General features: G+C 37.1%; 1 long non-coding RNA gene across 1 annotated transcript; it reads right to left on the bottom strand.

The window, feature by feature from the left end:
- Positions 1–13,881: 13,881 nt before the first annotated feature.
- Positions 13,882–20,208, bottom strand: LOC122892460. The gene is made up of 3 exons (XR_006381408.1): positions 20,131–20,208; positions 17,794–17,899; positions 13,882–13,919 (listed from the first exon to the last, which is right to left on the bottom strand). It is a non-coding gene; the product is annotated as an uncharacterized LOC122892460 (long non-coding RNA).
- Between the last annotated feature and the right edge of the window lie 7,601 nt (positions 20,209–27,809).

Here is a 27,809-nt window from a genome sequence, read left to right as displayed (position 1 = left end):
GGAGAGTAAGCAATGGTATGGAAGAAAGGCAGATTTGAGGAATGAGCATCACTAATTCTTAGGTGAGTGTTCATCCAAGGGTGTCGACTCACACCAGCCTTTACAGATCAAGGAAACTGCTATGGACTATTTTATATTCTCTGAATTGGCAACACTATCACGGGCTAAATGTCCCTGTATTGTTCTTCAAACTATTACTTTTCATATGAGACTCAACATTTATTGGGAGCCAAGGTCTAATTTATATATGCCACATTATATTTTAAAATAGCAAATACCCTTGAGGCAAAGCAGTCCTCTTTTGCTTTGTTTTGTTTTCCTTCTTTTTGCCAAAATTAAATAAGTTCTATACATTCCCTCTGAAGTTACCAACCCTTTGTTTTATTTCTTTAATAAAGAGAAAAACATTATGCTTAACTGAAGCCTCAAGATGATCCCCAGAGATTATCCAATCAACACTTCTTTTTTTTCCTTTTTTAAAAAAGATTTTATTTATTTATTTGACAGAGAGAGAGACTGCAAGTAGGCAGAGAGGCAGGCAGAGGGGTTGGGGGGCCTGGAAACAGGCTCCCCGCTGAGCAGAGAGCCTGATGTGGGGATCCATTTCAGGACCCTGAGATCATGACCTGAGCCAAAGGCAGAGGCTTAACCCACTGAGCTATCCCAGCGCCCCCAATCAACACTTCTGTTCTTAGGCATTAGTGTACTTATTTCATTTCATAAACAAAACGAGTAATACTAGTGATAATTAATAATAGTCTTATGAATAAATAACAACTCTGAATAATCCTGTCTTAACATAATAAATAGGAAATTGACAGAGCTCATTATTCTAATTATTTAGATAAGGATTTTCAATTTGCATGACAAGGATTCATGTCCTCTGCACTAACACCAGAATATCAAGGGATCGTTTTTGAGAGGATAATTATCATTGTTGGTATCATTTCCAGTTCTGAAGACTTGAGTAAATCACAGCCATCACAGGTAGGATGTCTACAAAGGGAATGTTCATTCAATGTGTCAAAGACAGTGCCTACTTAGTTTCAGCCTATTTGTACCTTCCTGACCTGCACACGTGAACACTTCAAGCCTGAAAGGGAGTGGGTTGTAGAGGAAAGAGAAAGCTTGGGCTTGGCATCAGGCTCTCACTAGCTGTTTGATCTTTGGCAACTGACCCAACTTTTCTGAGCCTCCATTTTTTTGTTCAACCCACAGTAGAGATCCAAGTGCCTATGCCATATGTGTGTTGGGAAGATTAGGGGATATCAAGTGTATAAAGCAGCTGCAGAGAACCCACACAGGCAAGCATTTCTGGGTAACTATTTTCTGAGGTTGATGATCATCAATGCTTAAGTCTCTGAATTAGTAACTTACTCAAGGATCTATTTTGAGGGTTACAGATGTGCCTAGGTCTACCTCTACGATCCCTCAGCCATCAGCCAATGGGAAAAGGGCTGATATATTGACACCTCATCTCACCACTTGAAATACAGTATTCACTCTACTAGACAGTGAAGCACAAACACCTTGCCCAATGACTGGATGATGTGTTTTACATAAAATTTAGATATGTCTTTCACTTTGGGGAAGAAAGAAAAAAAAAGCCTGTGAAAATAATGCTGGTGAAAGGAAATTTTCATAATATTATCTTTTCATAATCTTTGCAGAAGACTTGAGAATGATGCAATGTTATTGACATCTGCATAGTGTTGTTTATTACACCACCAAAGACAGCTAGCTTTATTTCTTCCTTTTTCTCTCTGAGGTAATATTTTTAAACCTGTGATAAACATTCATGAAATTTAAAATCAGAAACACAGGATTGTAGGTTTCCAAAACCTTCTATCTTCGTCACATAAAGTTATGTTTTCTGACGTAATGTGGTAAAAACTCAGACTTGGACTTCCCCTTAACCTGCTCACGAGATTTATCAGAGCTCTGAATTCCCAATATAAACATATGGTGCCTAGTAACTGAGTCTTACCAAATGCCTGCTTAATAGCTCTGATCATTCCTGCACTTACATTCTATATATGTACCAACACACATTTGTGTGATCCCAGACTTGTTTGTGCCAGTTAAACTTATTATTATTTCACAACTTAAATATTACAAAAGCTTATGAACCATGAGTGAAAAAAAATAAAGTTGATGTTTCTATGAAAGTTAAATAGAATGCTTTGGGAAGACCCAAAAAATATAAATGACAATAAAAAACTCAGGTGGAGGTAGACAAATATAAACAAATTAAGGAGAAATGTAATAAAAATCTAGGATTCTGCACTTAGAATATTTTTCCCTTTTTAAAGTCCTTGCTTCACAACAAAGAAACAAAACCTGAACATTGAAAGTGATACACAATGGACGTTGTTAATGGACAGGAGACAACACTGAACTTCAAACAGTGGACCCATACTCAAAGAAAAGATTTTAGATTTACAAAAAGAAAAAACTGTATATGGAGAGCCATTTATATGTATTAAGTTTATGTAAAATGCATATTAGGTGTAAATATTTCAGTTTAACCCACTTTACCTACTAATCAACTGCAGTTCTAATATATCTAATTTTAGAAGCTTCTGTTGTACTGAAATACTCCGGTACTCTTCAGTGGATTTTTATATGGTGACAAATCAATCTTATTTGTTGTATACTTTTAGCAGAAAACCAAGAGCATGAGATCTTAAGCATAAAAATAAGTTTAACAAAACTAAAGAAGTTAACACCTAATTGACAATGAGGTGTTTTTGATTGCCTGTCTTTAATGATTCCCCATGACAATGGACCTCCCTTGCTCCAGTGCTCTTCCTCCCTCCAGACATTAGTCTCCCTCTTGTCATGTTGCTTGTCATTGTAGCTGAAGCTATCCAAGATTCCCTCATGACTTAAATGACCATACATCCTGGGTGACAGAGGACAGTCCTGGTTTGGCTGGTGTCCTGACATAACTACTAAAAGCACTCTGTTTCACTTCCATTGGTGTTCCAGGCTGGATGACAGGTTGTATCAGCTCTCTATTCCTACGGTATCTCATGCCACCTCGTTCTCTGAATCTTTTACTTATCCCCTGTCTTATTCCCTCTTGTCCCCTTTCTCTACGTGTACTCTGTACTGGTGCAGGGGCGGGGGGATGTAGTTGCTCAGACATTTATTCTTGGCTTGTAGATCATTTTGCCGCAAGAAGTAGATCTTATTCAAGATTTGCAACAGGAGGAGTTTTTTGGAAGGATATACGGATATATCACAGAACTCCGATAGAAGACAGCATTTTCATTCCAAACAGAAACCATTAAGCCAAAGACCTGCAGGAGCCGAATCAGTCTGCTTTTTCTCCCTTTCTTTGCCCCTGCATGATCTCTTGTCTCATCCTCTCCTATGACTGATTTATTCTCCTCTTTCTCTGCCCACTAGCTTTTTCTGCTTTACTTTCACTTAACCCAAATGTGGCCATCTTAGTCCTGACTTTTTATCATTTACCAGCTCAATTATTCAACCCAGACAATTTCAACTAACACGGCCCTCCTTAAAATTCTCACAAGAACAAATGTAAACTCATTTTTATCCTTTATTCTGTTAATGTGGTGTATCACATTGTTTTACTTGCCTGTGTTGAAACATCCTTGTATCCCAGGAATAAATCCCACTTGTGTATGATCGTATTAATGTGCTCTCAAATTAAGTTTGCTAATATTTTCTTGAGGACTTTTGTATCTATGTTCATCAGGGATATTGACTTGTAATTTTCTATCCTTGTGGTGTCTTTATCTGTCTTTGGTATGAGGGTCATGCTGACCACATAAAATGATTTTGGAAGTGTTCCTTCCTCTTCAGTTTTTTGGGAGAGTTTGAAAAGGATTGGGGTTAACTTTTTAAGTGTTTAACAGAATTAACTTGTGAAGCCGTGTGGTCTTGAACTTTTCTTTGTTGAAAGGATGTGATTACTGCTTTAATCTCCATATTTGTTATTGGTCTGTTTCTATCTCATCATAAGTCTTGGTTGGCTTTATGCTTCCAATAATGTATCCATTTCCTTTAGGCTGTCCTGTGTGTTGTCATATCATTGCCCATATTTCATATTTCTGTGGTATCAGATGTCTCCCCTTTTATTACATGTTTCCTCTATTTATAATTTTATATATTTGTGTCCTATTGTATTTCCCTTGGTTAGCCTACCAAAAAGTTTGTTAATTTTGTTTATCTTTTCAAAAAGTCAACTTTTAGGGGTGCCTGGGTGGCTCAGTGGGTTAAAGCCTCTGCCTTCCGCTCAGGTCACGATCCCTGGGTCCTGGGATGGAGTTCCACATCGGGCTCTCTGCTCAGTGGGGAGCCTGCTTCCCACCCCTCCCCTGCCTACTGTGATCTCTGTCTGTCAAATGAATAAATAAAATCTTTTTTTAAAAAAGTCAACTTTTAGTTGATCTTGTCTATTGTCTTTCTAGTCTCTATTTCATTTATTTTTGTTCTAATCTTTGTTTTTCTTTCCTTCTGCTTTGGGCTTAGTTTGTTCTTTTTCTAGGAGAAAGAATAAAGTTAGGTTAAAATGGCATAAAGTTAGGTTGTTCACTTGAAACTTTTTTCTTAATGTAGACATTTACCACTCTAAAACTCTAAGAACAATTTTTGCTACACTGTATAAGTTTTGGTATGTTGTGTTTCCATATTCATTTGTCTCAAGACACTTTTGATTTTTCTTTTGATTTCCTCTTTGACCCATTGGTTGTTTAGAAGTGTATTGTTTAATTTCACATATTTGTTAATAGTCCCATTTCCCTCTTACAATTGATTTCTATTTCCACGTATCATTTTGCCCAGAAAAGATACTTGATATGATTTTAACCTTTTTAAATTTGTTAACACAAGCTCTGTGACCCAACATATAATATACCCTAGAGAAATTGCATGTAGACTTGAGAGTAATGTGTATTCTGCTGCTGTTGAATGGAATGTTCTGTATATATCTGTTAGGTCAACCAGGTCTATAGCATTATTCAAGTCTGCTCTTTCCTTATTGATTTTCTGCCTGGATATTTTATCCTGTTGTGGTATTGCTGTGTTTCTCTCCTTGTTTCTGTTAACATTTTCTTTATTTTGTTGCTCCAATGTTGGATATGTATATACATATACATATATAAATATATACACATATATATATATATATATATTTGCAACTGTTATATCCTCTTACTGCGTTGACTCCTGTATCATTATATAGTGACCTTCTTTTTCTCTTGTGATGGATTTTGATCAAAAGTCTACTTGTCTGATAGAAGTATAGCCAACCCTGCTCTCTTTTGATCATGATTTACATGAAATATCTTTCTCCATCGCTTCATTTTCAGCCTATATGAGTCCTTAAAACAAAACTAAGTCACTTGTAGGCAAAAGATAACTGGATCTTGTTTCTTTTCTTTTTTTTTTTTTTAAGATTTTTTATTTATTTATTTGAGAGAGAGAGACAGTGAGAGAGAGCATGAGCGAGGAGAAGGTCAGAGAGCGAAGCAGACTTCCCATGGAGCTGGGAGCCCGATGTGGGACTCGATCCCGGGACTCCAGGATCACGCCCTGAGCCGAAGGCAGTCGTCCAACCAACTGAGCCACCCAGGTGTCCCTGGATCTTGTTTCTTTTATCCATTCAGCCACTCCATGTTCTTGAGTAGAAAAATGAATTCATTACATTTAAAGTAATTACGAATAGGTAAAGAGTTACTGTTACCATCTTTTTCATTGTCTTCTGGCTGTTCTGTAGTCGCTTTGTTCCTATCTTCCCCTCCTGCTGCCTTCCTGTGTAATTTGTTGATTTTTTGCAGTGGTGTATTTTGATTCCTTTTCCTTTATCTTTTATATATCTACTAAAGAGTTCTCTTTACAGTTATTAAGTTTACCTGAAACGTCTTATAATTGAAAGTCTATTTTCAGCTCATAGCAACTTCAACCGCACTTCTACTTCTTCCCCCTCCCACATGTAATGCTACGAATGTCACACTTTACATCTTTTTATATTGTATATTCATCAACAAATTAGTTGTTTGTTTGTTTGTTTTTTCTCCAATTTATTTATTTTCAGAAAAACAGTATTCATTATTTTTTCACCACACCCAGTGCTCCATGCAAGCCGTGCCCTCTATAATACCCACCACCTGGTACCCCAACCTCCCACCCCCCTGCCACTTCAAACCCCTCAGATTGTTTTTCAGAGTCCATAGTCTCTCATGGTTCACCTCCCCTTCCAATTTACCCAAAAGCACATACCCTCCCCAATGTCCATAACCCTACCCCCCTTAACAAATTAGTTGTTTTTAATAGTTTTGTCTTACAACTTTTATACTAGAGATAAGTGATTTCTAAACCATCCTTATAGTACTAGAGTATTACAATTTTGTCTGTATATTTACTTTTAGTTGGGTATTTTATACTTTTATAAGCTTTCGTATTGTTACTTAGAATCCTTTCATTTTAACTCAAAGATCTCCCTTCAGCATTTTTCATAAGGCAAGTCTAGTGGTGATAAGCTTTGTGTGCCTAGAATAGATTTGTTTTTAACATGTCCAGTACCCATTTATTGAAGTGACTTATTTATTCCATCATATTGCCTTTGCTCCTTTGTCAAAAATCTGTTGATGGTATTTATGCAGCATTTGTGAGTATTTCTGGGCTCACTATTCTGTTCCATTGATCTATTTGTCTCTTCTTTTAGCAATATCACACTGTCTTCATTACTGCAGTAAGCCTTGAAGTTGGTAGTGTCAGCCCTCCAACTTTGTTCTTCTCCAATATTGAGTTGCTCATCTGGGTCTTCTGCTTCTCCATATTCTCTTTGGAATCAGTTTGTCAACACACACACACACACACACACACACACACAAAAACACCTTGCTGAGATTTTTATTGAAATTGCATTGCATCTATAGATCAAATAAATTGTGAAGAACTGAAATCCTTTTAATACTGAAAATTCCTAATCATGAACTTGAAACATCTCTCCATTTTTTAGTTGTTCTTCAATGCTCTTCATCAGAGTTTTATAGTCTTCCTCCTATAGATCTTACATATTTTGTTAAATTTGTGCCTAAGTATTTCTTTCTCTTTTCTTGGTGCTAATGTACATGCTAATGTGCTTTTATTTTTTTTATTAAATTGATTTATTTATTTTCAGAAAAACAGTTTTCATTATTTTTTTCACCACACCCAGTGCTCCATGCAGTCCGTGCCCTCTATAATACCCACCACCTGGTACCCCAACCTCCCACCCCCCCCGCCACTTCAAACCTCTCAGACACATGAAAAAATGTTCATCATCACTAGCCCTCAGGGAGATTCAAATTAAAACCACATTGAGATCACACTTTACACCAGTTAGAATGGCCAAAATTAACAAAACAGGAAACAACATGTGTTGGAGGGGTTGTAGAGAAAGAGGAACCCTCTTACACTGCTGGTGGGAAGGCAAGTTGGTGCAGCCTCTTTGGAGAACAGTGTGGAGATTCCTCAAGAAATTAAATAGAACTTCCCTATGACCCTGCAATTGCACTCCTGGGTATTTACCCTAAAGATACAGATGTCGTGAAAAGAAGGGTCATCTGTACCCCAATGTTTATAGCAGCAATGGCCATGGTCGCCAAACTATGGAAAGAACCAAGATGCCCTTCAACAGACGAATGGATAAGGAAGATGAGGTCCATATACACTATGGAGTATTATGCCTCCATCAGAAAGGATGAATACCCAACTTTTGTAGCAACATGGACGGGACTGGAAGAGATTATGCTGAGTGAAATAAGTCAAGCAGAGAGAATCAATTATCCTATGGTTTCACTTATTTGTGGAGCATAACAAATATCATGGAGGACAAGGGGTGTTAGAGAGGAGAAGGGAGTTGGGGTAAATTGGAAGGGGAGGTGAATCATGAGAGGCTAATGTGCTTTTAATTTCAAATTCTACTTCTGGATTGCTGGCACAATATTTTTAAACATTTTGTCAATGCTGGTTAACAAAGCTACTGATATTTCGACTTTGTAGCAGCAAAAAAGCACACCTGCTTTCACTTCAGGTGCCATTATGTTCCATGCATATTGTCTATTCTATACTTATTCTTTAGAGACTGAGCTTTCAGAGCTCAATAGATAAATTTTTCAGATATTTTAACATGAATTGATACCTGTTAATGTTCAGATCACCATGAGTCAAAGAGTTGTATTGATTACTAACTAACAATTTTGGAAATGATTAAGGAGTTACGATGAAATTACAATTTATTTTTACCATAAATATAGTGGACCTGAGAAAGACTGAAGGAGACCACAAAGTTTATAGAATTTAGGGCAAGTGGGATCTTAACCTATTGTACCTGTATATCACATATATGTGAGTTTATATATAGAAATGCCTTTTAACAATCTTCACACTTATCCAAAACAATTTTAAAAGCTTCTAAATACAAACGTTCAATTCTTCTATGTACAGAATATTCACTCCCCATAATCAGCCAGGTTATTCCTCCTACTGCTCTCTCCATGGCAAGAGATTACAGCAGAGAATCATAGAATCTTGAAAAAACTATCAAACATTCTGATTTAAAGTGATTCCTACCAATCTACCCTCTGCTGACCAAGCAAACAGAATTTTAAAGTGAGGAAATTTAAAACAAAAAATTGTAGGGATGCCTCGGTGGCTCAGTTGGCTAAGCATCTGCCCTCAGCTCAGGTCATGATCCCAGGGTTCTGGTATCCAGCCCCCTACTGGGCTCTTTGCTTGATGGGGAGCCTGCTTCTCCCTCTGCCTCTGCCTGCTGCTCCCCCTGCTTGTGCTCTCTCTCTCTTTGACAAATAAATAAAATCTTTTTAAAAATTGTAATACATGTTTTATTTATAATGTTGCATGTGCAATCAATAGTATTTACACATTACAAATGGGGAGTTTTCTACAGTCAGTGATAAGTGGGTAAGCAAAAGGAGTAAGTTAGCCCCCACATTGTTTTCCACATTTATTCTTCCACAATCCATTTCTAGACAGCCCACATGTCACTGCTATTGTGTAAACAAATTGTTTACACATGTACGTGAACTGATTTATAACAACTACTCATTTTACCTGCTGATAAATAATCCTGTCAATATATCCAAAATGGTGTATAGAAGCACACAACTGAGAGCCAGAAAAGATCATAGAGGTTACGTGGTCCAATGTGCTTGTTGCATAGATGAGGAAATGGAAGCTAAATAATAGTTAGTGGCTCACCCAATGTCACATAGTTTGAAGATATGATTATTTTTCAAATATCTTAAAATACAGCTATAAGATCATTTAATGCAAAGAGCAGGTAGGTATGGTTTGTTGAGAAAATTAGCACTTCAATTTATGTTCTCATATATTATGTGGCTTCATTTTAGTGGTCCACTGCATATCTTGATCCCTCTGAAAAACTTTCCAAGTCTGGTAATCATCTTCCAAAACCCTATTCAGGCTAAATGTCTTTCTGATAGTTTCCTGGACCCCACCCCAACACATTTAGCCATTACTTGATTATTTCTATACTTGGTATTTGCATTATCTCCTATGATTCATCAGATATCTCTTGTCACTTATTTTCCATGGAGATCCCCTTACTCCAGCCACTGCTGTTGGGACCCCTGCCATGAGTCATGGACTAGCTTTGCGCAAGTACAAACTGGTAGTGCCTCACTTCATGCCTTTGTTATATACCTGTCACTTCTTATCCTGGGGTTTCTTTGATGCAATGCATGGGTCACCTGTGGGTATCCACTCAGTACTCACACACATCAACTCATGGAAGTTAACCTGTATGTAATTATTCTTTGACCACTTGGAGATAAGCACCAAAGAATACATTCTCACCTCTTCATGCAATGGGAAGCCAATTCTTAGATGCATTTTTTTAACTTTTATTTTTTAACAACTACATTTTTTTAATTTTATAAAATATAATTTTTCAGTGACTTATCAGTCTCATCTAATGCTCAGTGCTCATTATATCACGTGCCCTCCTTAATGTCCATCAGATGAATTTCTAATGGCTCTTCAGACAGGCCTGCAGGATTGAACACAGTTACACATTGCACAGTCAACTTGATAATGCAACACCCACCTTGTACTACCCTCATCCCTTCCCTGTTTTACTCCCTTTATTTCCCACTATTGCTTCCTGTGTTCACTTCCCAATATAACTACCTACATGCAAGCCATTTTCGCAATAGAAAATTACAGCAACTCAATAAAGACTGGACTATGGTCTCAGACATTGCAGGAATGAAGGTTTGTGAACTGCACCTGTTCAGCTAAAATCTAGTGGAGGGTAAAGGAAATGTGAACCCAACAGTAGAATAAAAATTTGTGATAGTAATCTTTGTCCTAGCAACCAGATACAAAGCCATGGACTGTACCAATTTTGTATATTTCATGTTGATTGATTATTTTTCTCCCCTTTCCCTGCTACCCTAAATGAAAGATTGTGATGATGGTAAATATTATGATTAAAGTTCTCATTGAAATCATGACTGAATGACATCATGCCATCACTATATGGTAGTGGATGGAACTTAGTGTCTCCTCAATGTCAGGGATGATGATTTCTTCTCTAAATAAAGGGCAAAAATGGATGCTGTGGCAAAACTAGTGAACACATCACTGCTTGTCCATTTTCTTACTCAGAAGCATTCTCTTCCCTTTCTTGACTTTTCTGTGCCAAGAAGGCTGACCTCTACGAATTGTATCTATGAATTGTATCCCCCAATGACTGGTGTCTAGTATGTTTTGGCCAACAAGAGGAACGGACAAATGACTGGAAGACAGAGAAGAGAAATGTGGGGTTTCTTCCTGGCTTTCTCCCTGCCTGGCACATTATTTCTAGTGGTTGCTGCTTCCCTCTCAAGCACAGCTTCACCCCAGGCCCTGGTCACACTATGTCCTCTTCATGTGTCAAAAGAATAATAGTTTCTTGTTGTTGCTAGTCTGAATGCCAAACCATGCCTTGTTTGTCTTCTTAAGTGTGCCAACACTTGCCTATTGAACTCTCTCATTTGAAACATCTGAATGAATTCTGTTTTTTTTGCCAGGTCCCCGGCTGATGAACACATACTTGCTTCCACACACAAGCTCGTGCACATACACACACAGATGCCAAGACACAGAACATTTTCATTTCCATGTAAATGACTCATCTATGAAGAATGGTAATCAAATATTTTATGAGAATAAAAGAGGAGAATATAATGAGGCACTGGGACAATTTATTTAAGTAAAAACTGCTAAGCATTTTCAGTTGCATTGTCTGCTCCATTAACAACATTTTTATAGTGATTTCAAGCACATTATTTTGAATTGTCACCTCTTTCTCTTCTCTGGGCCTCCTTTGGTGAGGGAATAAAGATTGCATGGTGGTCATAATGTGATTGAAAGTAGAAAGTATTGCAAGTAAGGACAATAAGCCCCTGGAAAATTTGAATAGACTGAAAAGCAATCACTCCTACATACAATTCTTTCCCCTTAGCTCCCTCTCTCTCATGTAAATCTCTGTAGGGCTCTCTCTTCTTATACCATCTGTCCTGCCCGCTGATGGCCATAATGCACTTTCCCTCCCTTTACATTCAGATCCCGCACCCCCAGGCCACATAATTCACATACACGGTAGGACACAAGAGCACAACAGCTCTTAGGACAAGACTGAGAGATCAATTTATAAATAATTTAAAGATGCTTATTTCGTGACATGTCATAGACAGAGGAAAATAACCAGACATTAATGTGCCATTTTTCACCCCAAATGCTAAAGCACATATGATTATGGTATTTAACATAATGTGGTATCTAAGTTTACCGAACTTCATTTTAAATAAAGAGGCCCTATCTTCAAATTAAATCATCCCATTCCTCCTCTAAGCATGATAGGAATTTTCAGATCTGTATTCTGACCATTTGCCAAGTGTTGAAATAAACAACATGGTGTTTTAAATGGATAGACGGGACCTCTTTATTTATTTATTTAATTTTATTTAATTTTATTTTTTCAGTGTCCCAAGATTCATTGTTTATGTATGGGCCTCTTTATTTAAAATAAATCTTGGTAAACTCAGAAAGGGGCATAACAGTAAATAATATGAGAGAAAAGTGACCTTTACAAGTGTAGGAAATTAATTCCTGATCAGATTAACATTTTTTCCTACTAAAGTAAGGTAAATTCTGTGTGACAGAATGCTCCTGTGTTTGTTTACGTTACCGGGAGGCTGGTGCCATTGTCTGAAAAGGAGGAATTAAAGAAGCCGCTCACAATGTTCATTATTGACTCAGTGACACACTTCTCCAAGAAGGTGCCTGCGTGTTTCCTGTCCGTGGTTGTTTTGCAAACGTGAAGAGAAAAATTAAACAACTCAATACACTTTACCACATCTTTGAAATATAAATCAATACCAGAACCTTCTAAAAATTGTCCTGAAATAGTTATTTATAGCATTCCTTCTGCTTTTTAAAGTTGTTTCAAATAGAAACATTTCTGCCTAAAAATCCATTAAAATGTTATCACTCTGAAAAAAAATTAAAATTAACATTAAAAATAAAACAAATGTTAATCTCATCCCAAAACACCCTCACAGAACCATCAGAATAATCTTTGACCACCTGGTACACTGCCCACGTCCTTCTTACTTTATTTAATACAGCGTTAGATACAAGCCATACCCAAAGTCGACTTGGATTTCCAGTAGACATGCAAGAAATACAGAGATCCACAGGATGTTTTTCTGAAAACATCTCAAGAGATCTGAGAGCAGAGTGGTCAGAGAAACATGGTTGAAAGAGCTGATGAAGTCTAATTCCATTCTAATCTTTATTCCTGCCATATTATCTCTGCCTCTATTTCAGTGGTCCTATTCTATGTTCCTTGAAGACTCTAGATGAGAACGCCATCTTGGGTGGAGAGGGAGTTCAGGATAGACCAGAGCTCCTCTGAGTGGTGAATCACAGACACCCATTAAAAAGCCTAGAAACAGGAGCTTGCAGAGCAGAGGTGGTCTAGCCAAGGTGCTGGCAAGAAACAGGTGCACACAGTCTGTAGTTCATTTTAAAACAGTCATATAACTGATTAAATGTTGGACTTCTTTTTATTATTGCCATATGCTGGTAATTCTAAACAAAGTCAATGATATAATAGCTTTGCCCACCAAAAAAAAAAAAAAATTAATTCTACAACCCATCTCTCTGACCACTCCTAGGACAGAGGCTTTTAGACTATCTGTAAATATAGTATAACATCAGCATCCTATGTCAACCTCAACACGAGCAGATGGGAAATTCTATTCAATCATAGCATCTGTCTCCCACACATGAATCCCTGCACCTCACTGAGGGAGGAGGGGGAGGGGGAAGGGAAGCAGGGGCAGACTCCAATTCACTTTACTAAAAGCAAACTAAAGCCCAGAAAAGACAAAAAGGCCATGAGGACAAAATTTACCGTGGGAAGTTAACTTTGTTTTCCTTACTGAAACACCTACATGGGAGCATTTAAGCCTGAATGTATATACACAGAATAACTGCAATTTGTATCAGGGAGGAACCAGTCTACAAAATCAGGTGATCATTCCCTTATGAAAAATGTTGAAATATCTACACGGGCTGAGCACTCTTCTATTTTGGAGTCTTCAATTACAGCAGTATGTGATACAGAGAAGTATGAAATGCACACAGGCCCTACTTCTTTCACTACAGAACCTGTTAAACCAAACACGCGCACTCTTACCCAGCAGAGATACGAATTTCCAGTGACAGAACCATGTAAACCTATACAAGGAAGGAAATGTTTTCCTTTATTGCCTAATAACTATTTAATGTCCTCTTCCCTGGAAACATCGAGATCCATTACCATTACCGTGTAGAACAGTGTTCAATTCTGTTCTCTTCCACCCGAGGGCCTGTGAGAAAAACAGAGGAACCACATTATCTCTCAATAGCTGCTACCTTGGTAAACTCAAAAAGGACTTCAGTTTTGCAGTTCTAGTACCGACACAGATTATTTTTTTTTCTTCCATCTTCCATGGGGAGGAGGCATAGGGGAGGAAACAGAGAAAGCAGTGGTAAGTGAAGAAAGCCAGTGGTGATTTCTTCCAGTGTTTCATATAAATACACATGTTTGCACTGAGGGAAGAGAAAAACAAAAGAATGTTTCTGGTATAATAGACACATATTCCAGTCATGGTCATTGAAACTTAACATTACAAGACCTTTTGTCACTTGAAAGGTTCATTCTTGATCATTTTATGACTTACAGAGAATAGAATGCTGCAGAGCATTGAAGGTTGGTTATTGACTTTTTCCTCCAAAGCCAGAAAGAATTTCTCTTAGTTTGATTCAATTGAGACACCAAAAAACACAATTTTGAATTGCTCCAAAGGAAAAAAACAGATGCAAAATAAGAAAACCATGTAAGCTCCTGACACCAGTTAGCTAGACCGTGCAAAGGTGAGCTCTGTTGGCCATTCAGTCCTTCATTTCTCCAGGACTGAAATGCACTACAGAAAGGTGCCCTTGTGATTAAATGTGACAATGGTTGGGACCATTAGAAAGGCTTCTCCAGATTCTGCCTCATTAAGAGCCTCCCAAATTCTGACATAACTTGGATGGTTCTGGACCATGCAGAATCCAAACATGTGTGCTATGTTACACTCAACAATGTTTTTGTCATTTCACTCTTTCTGCTGCCTTTGAATGATTGAAGTTGCTCTCACGAAATCCACGCAAGTTCAATATCAGAGTAACGTAACCCCAATGATTACACAAAACACAGATCAAATTCAAACCTAGTATAGAAAAAAAGAGAAGGGTGCCTAGGTGGCCCAGAGGTTAAGCCTCCAGCTCATGATCTCAGCCCAGGTCTTGAACTCAGAGTCATGAGTTCAGGCCCCTCACTGGGCTCTAAGCTGGGTATGGAACCTACTTATAAGACAATGTTTAAAAAAGAGAATCAGGAGGAATGTGTACCCCTATTTCTCAGGGCATTCTAATGCCTCAAGAGACAGTAATAGCCCTTAAATGTAAATATCAATGGCAAGTAACCATTTTAATTTAGTAGGCAATCAGAGATGACATCATCCAATGCCCTTCCACCATATAAAAAAAGCACAAGTTCCTCTATGTTGATTAAACAAATGACTTGTAGATTTGAGGCCTACCCATATTCAGTAAGAAGTAGGACTGCCAAGAAGGAGAAATACTGTGCACACACTGGAAACACAGATGAAGAATTCTTCAACAAGTATCATTTCTATTGTCCATTTCAGACAAGATACAATGATCCTTTGTAACATCAAGATTTGAGGAAAGAGAATAAACAGTCAGGGAATGTAATTCTTCCATGACACCCATGGTGGTTGATTTTATATGTCAACTTAAGTGGATCAAGGGGAGCCCAGATATTTGGTCAATTACCATTCTGGATGTGCATGTGAAAGTGTTTTTGGGTGAGATTAACATTTAAATTGGTCAACTAAGTAAAGCAGATTCCTCTTCCAAACATGAGTGGGCCTTGTTCAATCAGTTGAACATCTGAATAGAACAAAAAGGCTGACTCTGCCCTGAATAAAAGAGAATTGCTCCTTCCTGCTGTCTTTGAACTGGCACATCGACATTTCCTTCCTTTCTGACTTGAACTGGAACATCCGGTCTTTTGGGTCTCAAGCTTGCTGGTCTTCAGACTGGAACTACTCCATGAGTCTCTGGTTTCTTGGGCCTTTGAACAAGGACTAGAGCCACACCGTGCGCTCCCATAGATCTCCACACTTCCAACCAATAGATCATCCATCCAGTAGATCATCCAACCAATAGATCATCCATCCAATAGATCATCCTGCAGATCCTGAGCCTCACTAACCACCATAATCGTGGGCACTGCTCCTTATAATAAATAAGTGAATAAGTGAATACATAAATACATACATACATAAACAAACACATAGACATATATATACCTCCTATTGATTCTGATTCTCTTTGAACCCTGACTAAATCAATGCCCAAGGGTATTTTTCTCAAGCACGAGTTAACTTTCTCCTTCCCTCCTTCCTTTCCTCCTCCCCTCCTTTCCTTCCACCAAAGAATAAGGTATTTACAGTTACCCCAAAATAGTCACTGAGTAGTGGATTGCATTTCTGGTGACCATTTTATCTTTTATTAAATCTCTGTATGCATGTAGGTCTATTTCTGGGTTTTCTGTTCCATTTCATGAGTTTATTCACTCATGTGTCCATACCACTCTCTTTATAAAAACTGTTTATGTTTTTAATTGTAGTACCACTCTTTTTTAATTATTGAGATTTTATGAATTTTAATATAAGGCCTCCCCCCCTCCACTTTTTTATCAACTTTCTACAGGATATTCTTTTGTAAATTATTTTTAAAATTGAGATATATTTCATATATAGTGAAATGCAGAGATCTTAAATATAAGTTTGGTGATCTTGGAAAATGTATACAGTCATACTAATTTCAATATACAAACTTGTGTTTTGATTTGTTTCTTTTATTTTGTTTTCAGAAGTGGTATCTTTATGTTGTTGAATCTTCCTATCCAAATATAAAGTATTTTTTTCATGTGCTCAAATTTGTTTTTTTTTTTTTTTTTAAAGATTTTATTTATTTATTTGAGAGAGAGAGAGAGACAGTGAGAGAGAGCACGAGCGAGGAGAAGGTCAGAGAGCGAAGCAGACTCCCCATGGAGCTGGGAGCCCGATGCGGGACTCGATCCCGGGACTCGAGGATCACGCCCTGAGCCGAAGGCAGTCGTCCAACCAACTGAGCCACCCAGGCGTCCCTCAAATTTGTTTTTGTGTCATCATATGGAAGGTCACTAACTGAGCATTTGTTTTGAGAGTGCAGAATAAACTTCTACTATGTTAAGCCACTAAGAATTTGGAGGTGTTTGTTACAGCAGTTAACCTATGCTGACCAATACAGTTAGACTTAATGTACCAGGTTTGGTTTACATTTTGCTGTCTTATATTTGACTATAAGATTCTAGTATACTGAGTGCTATTAATATTTAAGTATACTATTTCTCAGCATAAATGAATTTCTAGGAAGCACCACTAGGTGTCCTCTACTAATAATTTTCACTGAGCTGATGAAGGATAGACTGAAACTATTTTTCCCTATTCATGCATTCCTTTAGCTGCGTTGGCTGAATTTGTTAAAAGTTGGACTAAGGAGCACCCAGGTGGCTCAGTCATTAAACATCTACCTCTGGCTCCGGTCATGATCTCAAGGTACTGGGATCAAGCCTCCACATTGGGCTCCCTGCTCAGAGGAGAGACTGTTTCTCCCTCTCCCACTTCCCCTGTTTGTATTTCCTCTCTCTCTCTCTCTCTCTCTCTCTCTCTGTTAAATAAATAAATAAAATCTTTTAAAAGAATAAAAAATAAATAAAATTTTACAAGAATGTCACCCTTTTGCCATCACTGTTAAAACACAGACAAAATCATTAGAAAAATAGAAACTGTTCTTTATTTTTAAAAACATTGCTTAATAGCTCATTCTTCTCAGGAATAAAAGTATGGCCTTTATTACATTATAAAGATTAAGCCAGTACAGGAGACTTGTTGGTGATTTATCTTAGAGTTGCTGAAAAACAAATTTGGAAAAGACAATTTATACTGTACAGCTTCTTCCTCTCCAGCCTTTTTTTTTTTTCTAGCACCATAATGCAACAAGAAAAGGGTTCCAACAAGATTAGCCTTGAAAGAAGAAGCAATTACAGAGTGGGTGCATCTTGGAAAGAAGTTGTTGAAGTCATACCTCTTGACTTTATGTATTTGCTTGGAGGAAGGCATTGGAATTGGTGGAAAATCATCTTACAGGGCTCTTGGTTAAGCCACCCCATTTCCTACTGACTTCAATATTCCTATTTAGGAAGAGAATAAAAATGAAGAGAAGGAGATCAAAGGCTGTTGAGGTAGAATAGATAAGAACCAATGTTATCTAGAATACAGGCAGTGGCAGCGATCACTGAGAAAAGGAAATATATTTGAGAGGTATCCAAGAGAAAAAATCCACAAGATCTGGCCTCCATTAGGTGTTTGGGGTGAAAAGGAATGAGATGTCTATAAAATCTTCAGAGTTCCAGAGTCAAGACAACTGGAAATAATGGTGCCTCTTCCTGAGGTAGGAAAAACTAAAGAAGGAAAAAAACTGCGGTACAAGAAAAGAAGGAATATGTTTTCACTTTTTAATGTGTTGATTTTGATGTGTCTAGGGGACATCCAAGCAAAAATATCAGATAGACTGAAATCATTCCAAAAAAGATTTTTGGTTAAAAAAAAGGGCGTAGCAAAATTTTTACTCTTCTTCACTCCCTTAAACTCCGCCAAAAACAAACAAACAAAAAAGAGCAAAAATAGTCTATCTTCAATGAAACCTGGAAAAGGACATAACCACAGGCCACAAACTAGGAAACGTATTTGCCAAGTACCTGAAGTCTAGACTAAGATGAGCAAAGAGAGCCTGGAGAGCCAACCTTTGCCTCCTAGGATTTAGACCAAGATAACTAACTTCCCCAAAGTTCATGTCATCACCATAAAAATTACTTTGATTAGTGTATTGAGCTCTGTGTGTATAAGGAGTCCACAAAAAGGAGGAATGTCTTTGCAGAGACCAGGATGACATCTCAGAAGGCAGGGAAGGTGCAGTAGAAGAACAAATGTTGACCCAGCGTGTATATGCCATGAAGGGTGGGGGAAAGGTAGCTATGTTTCTGTGTGTGTGTGTGTGTGTGAGAGAGAGAGAGAGAGAGAGAGAGAGAGAGAGAAGAGGAAAGCATAAAAGGGAAGGGCAGAGAAGGGAAGGGAAGGGAAGGGAGGGGAAGGGAAAAGATTCACAATATACTATTCTAGCCAAGGATGACCTCTGGAGGTGAAGTGGGGTGAAGGAGGAAAAGCATTTATAGCCAGACTACAACAGAGCTTGTGACTTAAAAGACTTTGCTTTATCCTCAACCACTATTAACCACAGTATGTATGTATGTATGTATGTATGTATTTTTAGCTGGTGCCTGGCTGCCTTTGGAAAATGAGTAATAATTAAGTAGAAACCAGCATGGGCCAATACATAAAAGCTTTGCCAGAGAGAGAGAGAGAAAGAGAGAGAGAACACACGCATATGCAAAAGGCAGATATTACCCAAGGAAATAGAGGAATTACCCAAAGAAGTAAAAAAAGTGTAGCTCTCCATATGATATAAAAATGTTGTGATCTCTGTTTAGAAGAGACATGAATGAGCTAGGATTTGTCATAAATATTTGCTGGTCTGTTGCCTGGCAGCCACTTCCTCTTCTCTTAGTAACAGTACCAACCCTGCCCTCATGCAACCAAAGTGTTTGAAAGGAAACGACCCCACCCTCCTGGCTAGGGGTAACTTTTCAGCCAAAGTGGTTGGTACAGGAATGGACCTGTGATCTAAATTGGTCATATAATGAAGCCATTATTTCTGTGCAACATTTGGGTTGGAAAATCCTTTCACTCTTTTATTTCCATATGAATGAAAAATGTACTAGAAGCTGCTGCTAGCCATTTTACTACCACAAGGGGAGCTCTTGTCTAAGAATTGAGCCACCACAAAAGGAGCTAATTTGAGGGGGGAGAGAGAGAGGATAAATGTGAACATGTAGTTTTAACACTGGATAAATTCATTCCCTGCTCTCTTCAAGATCCAATCAATTTTCTTTTATTATTTAACATTTATTGAAACACAGAGATCAAGAAAAGAAATTTAGTAGTAATAGATAATATTCATTGAATGCTTGCTGCCAGGCATAGCCGTAAACACTTGATGTAAACATCAAGGCCAGCCTCTATAGTAGGTACTATTATTACCTCCACTTCATAAATGAGAAAACTAAGTGACCGGATGAGATAAATAATGTTTCCATAGTCACCAAGCTAGTAACAAATTGAGCAATAATTTGAACCAAGTGAATCTAACTCCAAAGACATACCAACACAGAAGCAAAAGATCATTTAGACAGCTTACGAAATTAAGTAGATATACCTAAAATGGAACATTTACCTAAAATGGAGCATTGTAAACTATGTCTTTTTTCTATTTCATCTGCTTTTGGTTTGCTTCTTGAATACTTACATGAAAGTTAGATCTCCTAATCATCTTCCATACATATCATCTTTTCTACAAAAATGTTCATATCCTTGTTCTTTTCCAATTAATTTTGTGAAATCTCTTTAAGATTCTTTAAAGTATCTTGGTGTTGTTTATTGGGTTTATTGAAATTTTGGCTGTTTTGCTGTTCTGTTTATCTTCCTGTTCTGGATTTTCATCTCATCTTCATTCACAGATGTCATGATTGCCCATGTACAAAATGCTATAAAATCTGTGAGAAAACTACTAGAATTAATAAGTAAGTTTACTAAAGTCAATGGATACAAGGTTGATATCAATTGTATTTCTATATACTAACAATCAGCATTTGGAGATTGAAATTTGAAAGGCAATACCAATTGCAACAGCATCAAACAATATAAAATAGAGATAAATTAAACAAAATATGTGTAAAACTTGTATATTCAAGACTATAAAACATTGCTGAGAGAAATTAAGGTCTTGAATAAATAAAGAGAAATGCTATGTTCAAGGATAAGAAGATTCAATAGTGTAAAGAAATCAGTTCTCCCTAAATTAATGTGTATATTTAACAGAATTCCAATAAAAATTCCCAAAGGCTTTTGTACAGAAATTGTTCAAAAAAATTGGGAGACTAATATTAACTAACTTCAATACTTACTATAGCACTACAATAAATAACACAATGAGGTCTTGACATGTAGATATAAATCATGCAACAAAATAGAGTACAGAAATAAAACCACAAATGTATAATGAATTGATTTTCAACAAAAGTACCAAGAAATTCAATGAATAAAATGACAATCTTTTAGCAAATCATTGAGAATAATTACATATAGGGTGCCTGGGTGGCTTAGTTGGCTAAGCGACTCCCTTTGGCTCAGGTCATGATCCCAGAGTCCCAGAATTGAGTCCAGGGTCAGACTCCCTGCTCCATGGGGAGTCTGCTTCTCCCTCTGACATTCTCCCCTCTCATACTCTCTCTCTACCTCAAATAAATAGAGAAAATCTCTCTCTCTCTTTTTTTTTTTAAGAATAAATACATGTGATGCCTGGGTGGCTCAGTGTGTTAAAGCCTCTGCCTTTGGCTCATGTCATGATCCCAGGGTCCTGGGATCGAGCCTCACATCAGCTCTCTGCTCAGCAGGGAGCCTGCTTCCTCCTCTCTCTCTCTCTGCCTGCCTCTCTGTCTACTTGTGATCTCTGTCTGTCAAATACATAAATAAAATCTTTAAAAAAAATAAAGAAGAATTACATTTACATATATAATCAAATGAATCTCAACTTAACCTTACACCACATACAAAAATGAAGATGAATTAGCTTGCCTAACTATATGTAAGAGCTAGGACTATAAAACTTCTAAAAGAAAACACAGGGGAAAAGTCTTTGTGAACCTGGTATAGTCAGGATCACCAATCTTGGCACAAATTTTTCTTTTTGAGAGAAAGAGCACATGACCAAAGGGGAGGGGCAAAGGGAGAGAAAGAGAGAGAACCTTAAGCAGGCTCCATGCCCAGTGCAGAACCTAATATGGAGGGTTGATCTCTCCTTCCCCCTCCATGACAGGGGGGATCATGACCTGAGCTGAAATCAAGAGTCAGTCACGTAGCCAACCGAGCCACCCAGGCACCCCATGTATAAATATCTTATACCATGTGCACATATACCAAATAAATCATAATGGAAAAGGTTAATAAATTACACTTCATTTGAATTAAAATGTGTATCCTTCAAAAAACAATGTTACAGAAATGAAGAGACAGCCCCAGATTGGGGGGGGGGGGAAATATTGCAAAGCATTTATCTGAAAATGGACTAGAATCCAAACCTCCCCCTCTGCCAAAAAAAAGTTCACAACTCAACCATAAAAAAACAAACAACCCAACTTTTTCAGGGAAATTCAAAGTAAAACCACAGTGAGCTATTACTCTATGTTCACTAAAATCTCAAAAACTAAACAGATTGATAACACCGAGCATCGGCAAGGATGTGGAGCAACTGAATCTACTTATACAACATCAATAGAAATGAAAAATGATAGACACTTTGGGAAACAGTTAGAAAGCTCCTGAAACTATACACATGCAATGCCAATAAAGCACAGAAATTCATACCTGAGTATTTCCCAGGAGGGAAAAAAATGCCCTGCCCACAACATTTATATAGAAATGTGAAGGATAAAAACTGGAAGCAACCCAAAAGTCAATCAACTAGTAAATACATAAGAGAAATGTGGTATGGTCATAAAATGAAACACCACTCCACAATAAAACAGAAATGTACAGGGGTGCCTGGGTGGCGTGGTCGATTAAGTGTCTGACTCTTGATATCGGCTCGGGTCATGACCTTAGGTCCTGAGAATGAGCCCCATGTCAGGCTCCCCATTCAGCAAGGAAACTGCTTAAGATTTTCTCTCTCTCCCTCAGCCCCTCCTCCCCACTCTCATGCTCTCTAAATAAAAACATAAAATCTTTAAAAAAAGAAAAAGAGGGGCGACTGGGTGGCTCAGTGGGTTAATGCCTCTGCCTTTGGCTCAGGTCATGATCCCAGGGTCCTGGGATCAAGCCCCACATTGTGCTTTCTGCTCTGTGGGGAGCCTGCTTCCTTCTCTCTCTCTGCCTGCCTCTCTGCCTACTTGTGATCTCTCCCTGTCAAATAAAAAAAGAAAAGAAAAGAAAAATAAAAAGAATGTACACACAACAACATGGAGGAATCTTAAAAGCATTATGTCACATCAAAGAAGCCAGACATAAAAGACTATACACTGTGTAATTCATTTATGTGAAATATTGCAAATATTGCAAAGGCAACCTCTATATTACTATATAGAGTGATAGAGAACAGTGATGGCCAGGCTCTAGAATGAGAAATGAGGACTCACTACAAAGCATGAGAAAACTTTTGGGTGGTAATTGAAATGTTCTGTATATCATGATTAGTTACAGTTGTTAACACATAGCTCTATGTTTTTGTTAAGACTCATAGAATTTTATATTAAAAACCATGGGATTTTTTAATGTAAATTATCTTTAATAAAATTCATTTTAAAAGTTGAAAAGACTCTTATCCACATATCATACCCATTAGACATGTAAAGATGGTGAATATTTTAAATGGCTGTTAAAATCTCCAAATGAACAACAAAAAAAGTATTTTGTTAAAGAAAAATCACACGAATGGCCAAAAGGTATATAAATGGGTATTCAACGTCACTAATCTCCAGGGAAATGTAAGTCCAAACCACAGTGAGCTATCCCTTCCCACCTATTAGGGAGGGCTAGTGTCAAAAAGTCAAAGATAACAGGGGTTGGTGAGGATATGGAGAACAGGGAACCCTGTGCATTGTTGGTAGGAATGCAAATTGGTATGGTCATTATAGAACATAGTATGGTGGTTACTCAAAAATTAAAAATAGAAATACTATATGATCCAGCAATCCCACTTCTGGGTATTTACCTAAAGGAAATAAAATTAATATCTCAAGGAGGTATCTCCACTCCCTTGTTCATTGCAACATTATTCACAATAGTCAAATATAGAAACAACCTAAGTGCTGTCAACAGATGAATGGATAAAGAAAATGTGACTGATACATATACACAAAAACATATATTCAAATGGAGTATTATTCACATTTTAAAAACGGGACTATCCTGCCATTGGCAACAACACGGATGAACCTGGAGGACGTTATGCTAAGTGAAATAAGCCAGATGCAGAAAAATATCCCATGATCTCACTTATATGTGGAATCTAAAAAAAAAAAAAAAAAAATAGTGAAACTTAGAGCAGTAACACAGAATAAAATGGTGGTTACCAGAAGCTCGGAAGTGGAGGAATAGGCAAGGTATTAATCAAAGTATTCAAACTTTCAGTTATAAGATAACTGGGTCCTAAGACCTAAGGTACATCATGGTGACTATAGTTAATAATAATGTATTACATACTCAAAATTTGCTAAGAGAAGAGATCTCAAAATTTCTCACCACAAAATAAAAGTTGATTGTGTGAGGTGATGAATATGCTAATGGGTTTGATTACGGTAATCATTTTCACAATTTGATTATTTCACAATATATAAACATATGAAAATATCACCTTGTGTACCTTAAATATATGCAATTTTTATTTGTCAAGCATGCTTCAGTCAAATTGAATGGCAAAGTCAAACCAACAAAAAGCTCAGGGATCAGGTTATTGCATAGCAGAAATTGTTGCCACAGGAAGGAAAATTCGCAAAATAAAATTTTGTAAAACTTCGATAGGTTGGCGAAATTCAGGAAATGATGATTGCTGCAAGTGCTGCCCAAAACAAGCAAAGCCCAGGATATAGTGAATGTTTTGTCATCCTATGCACATATCAAATAAAAAGTCTGTGCTGGTTTCATCTGTCTTGTAAAAAAATACGAAAATTTCAACTTCGTCCCTACACATTTCTTTCTTCACAGAGGGATTCTGGGTTCCAATACTTTTTGGAGTGAGAACAAAAAACCACCTGGATGATGTTACATGCTTAGCTCTACTGAACAAACACCACTTTGCTCAAGAACAGACCACTGTGAAAATTTAGACATAAATTTCCTGCTCCATACAGAAACCTGATGGCTTCACTGATGAAGAGTTCTTAATGAGTCATTTGCATTAGAAGATAAAGTCCAAAAGCAATTTCAAGAAGCTAGTAGGCTAGATGCTGCATGCTTTGAAGATAAAGAATGGCTGCAGAAAGTAGCCTCCTTACTTTTTCAGCTGATACATGCGATGATAATGGCTGCTGAAAGGCTAGTTTCTAATATTATACTCTGTGTTAACTATCTGGAATTTAAATGACAACTTAAAAAGAACCCAGCTGAACAAGTCTCTACAAAGCCTGAAGAAAATGTTTTTGCTTCACATGACCTGATTCGTGAACTTTAAAGAATACTCCGTCTTTGGGAAAATCATGTTGCAATATAGAATCTTTAAAATGCCCCCACCATTGCTTGGACTTGAGAGTGAGAGAAGATATGGTCAAGTTTGAAGTACCAAAACCAGTCTGGAGAACCAAGGATTGGAATTGAATGACATTTTCAATCTCTTCTCTCTGAATCTTCTGTTCAGCCTGAGAACATGACTGTGACAAAAGAAAAGATTTACTAATCTGCCCTAGATAAGTCCTGGATTTCAGGGTAAGAAGATGATCGTGCAAGTCGTGGGAAAATAGTGAACACTCTGCTGTAGGTTTTAACATCTTAACATGTGTAATCAGGTCTGTCTTGTTTAAACAAGCATTAAGAGCAAGAACAGAAATCTCATTTCAGTTAAAAAGGATATGTATGTGCCTATCTCAAGTTTAACACAGAAATGAGTTTCTGTGCAACAAAAATCAAAGGTTCACAAAAAAGAGGTAAATTTCATTCTTCACTTTTTAGTGTCAAAAATAACACCTTTTACACATAAATATTCTATAAAAATCAAGAATGCTTATATAAGAATTTTTAAACACCTACATCTATGAGCCTTATCATGCTTACTTGTAAGACACTGTTTTCCAAAGTATTGTGTAGTGTCTTAAATTGTGTTTTCATTCCTATCACTTCAGTTTACGGCTTGGTCATTTTACTGTTCAACAGTAAACAGTAAACTGTTCAACAGGATAGCGGGGATAATTGCACAACAGTGTGAAAGCACTTAATACCACTGAGTTATTCACCTAAAAACTGTTAAAATGTAAAGTTCATGATATGTTCATTTTATCACAGTAAGAAAAGCAAAAAGAGGAAAAACTTGTCTTTGTGTTATTTAGCTTTATCTGTGTTTCCAGTGATGATAAGTATGACCAAGTTGAACAATTATTTGAATAATCCTCATGCCCAAGGATTGTGGTTGGATCTGGCATAAGATTTGACAAATAAGTGGACTTTCTCTTTTTCTCAGTCTTTTTGTTCAAAGGCCTAAAATTCAATGTGAAATGTTTTCTGTCACTGGACAACCCATAACTTTCCTGATATGCTTCCCATTAAAACTGGAAAATTCAAAAGAGAACATCAACCTACCAACTTGTAGGTCTTGGGAGAATTGAATCCACAGTAATATTTATAAGAGTAGGGATAAAATTATAATAAATTATAGACAATATCTGTGATCCAATTTTCTTCAAACTAGAACTTTTCCCTTTGTTCTGACACATGAAAAAAATATTCATATATCCTCAAACATCCAATACAACTTATTGGAACATTCAAATGTATGAGCTAGCCCCCATTATCTTGAATTTCTAAGGTGTTAAATCATTAGTAAAATGGTATAGAAACTTTGCTGTATATTTGGTTTAAAAAAAAATGCTTCCATCCAACAGAAGCAGCACGCATATTCTCAAGTACACATGGAACATCTACCACAATAGATCATATGTTAAGACACAAAACAAATCTTAATAAATTGAAGAAGTTTGACATTATACCAAGCATTATTTTCTGGGCACAGTGGTATGAAACGCGACGTAAATTACAAGAAGAAAACTGAAAAATCACAAATATGTGGAGATTAAGTGAAATGCTCCTCAACAACCGAGGGGTCAAAGAAGAATGAAAAGAGAAACAAATTTGGTTGAAGCCACAAAGAAACTGGATAGCCAAAACAATCTTAAGAACAACAAAGGTATCACACATCCTGATTAATATATCATAAAGCCATAGTAATCAAAACAGTGTGGTATTAGCATAGTGACACATAGATCAATGGAATAGAATTGAGAGCCCAGAAATAAACCCATGCATACATGAACACTAAATTTTCTGCATAAAAACCAAGAATATATAACAGGGAAAAAAACCTCCTCAATAGTGCTAGGAAAAGTGAAATCCACATGCAAAGAAGTTAAAAATAGAACTTCCATATGACAATTTCACTTCTGGCTATCTATCTGAAAGACACAAAGTCATTATCTCAAAGATATATTTGCACTCCCATGTTCATCGCAGCATTATTTATGGTAGCTGAATCTGGAACCAACCTGTGCCCGCTGACAGAGAAAAGGATAAAGAAAATGTGGTGTAGGTACGTAATGAAATATTACTTAGCCTTAAAACAGAAGGAAATCCTGCTTTTGAGAACAACATAGAGAAAACTGGAGGGCATTTTGCTAAGTGAAATAAGTCACACAGAAAGACAAGTATTGTATGGCATCACATTTATGTGGAATCTAAAAAATAGTCAAACTAAAGAAGCAGAGGATAATGGTGGTTGTCAAGGGTTTGTGGGCATGGGGAAACAGAGAGGCTGGTAAAGGGTACAGATGTCCAGTTACAGATGAAAATGGTGTGAGAATCTAATGTATAACATGGCGACTATAGTTTAAAGTACTGTATTGTGTAATTGAAATTTACTGAACAAATAGAACAAATATTCTCAAAAAAAGTAAATATGTGAGGTGATGATGTATGTTAACTCGGTGGAAATCCTTTCACAGTGCATGTGTATTGAATCACCACACTGTATGCTTTAAATATATAACAATTTTATTTGTGGGTTGTATCTCAATAAAGCTGGAGGAAAAAAGAAATAGCACATTTGCTCCTTACAATAATCCTCTTAGGAAATATCACTGTGGACTTTTTCCAGGCAAAGAAATTGGAGCTTAAAGGATGTTAAGCAATTTGCTTGGGATCAGTAGGTAGTCAACAGCAGAGTGAAGAAAT

The sequence above is a fragment of the Neovison vison genome, chromosome 12, assembly GCF_020171115.1.
Source record: "Neovison vison isolate M4711 chromosome 12, ASM_NN_V1, whole genome shotgun sequence".
NCBI lineage: Eukaryota > Metazoa > Chordata > Mammalia > Carnivora > Mustelidae > Neogale > Neogale vison.
This window is presented reverse-complemented; position numbering and strand designations above follow the sequence as displayed.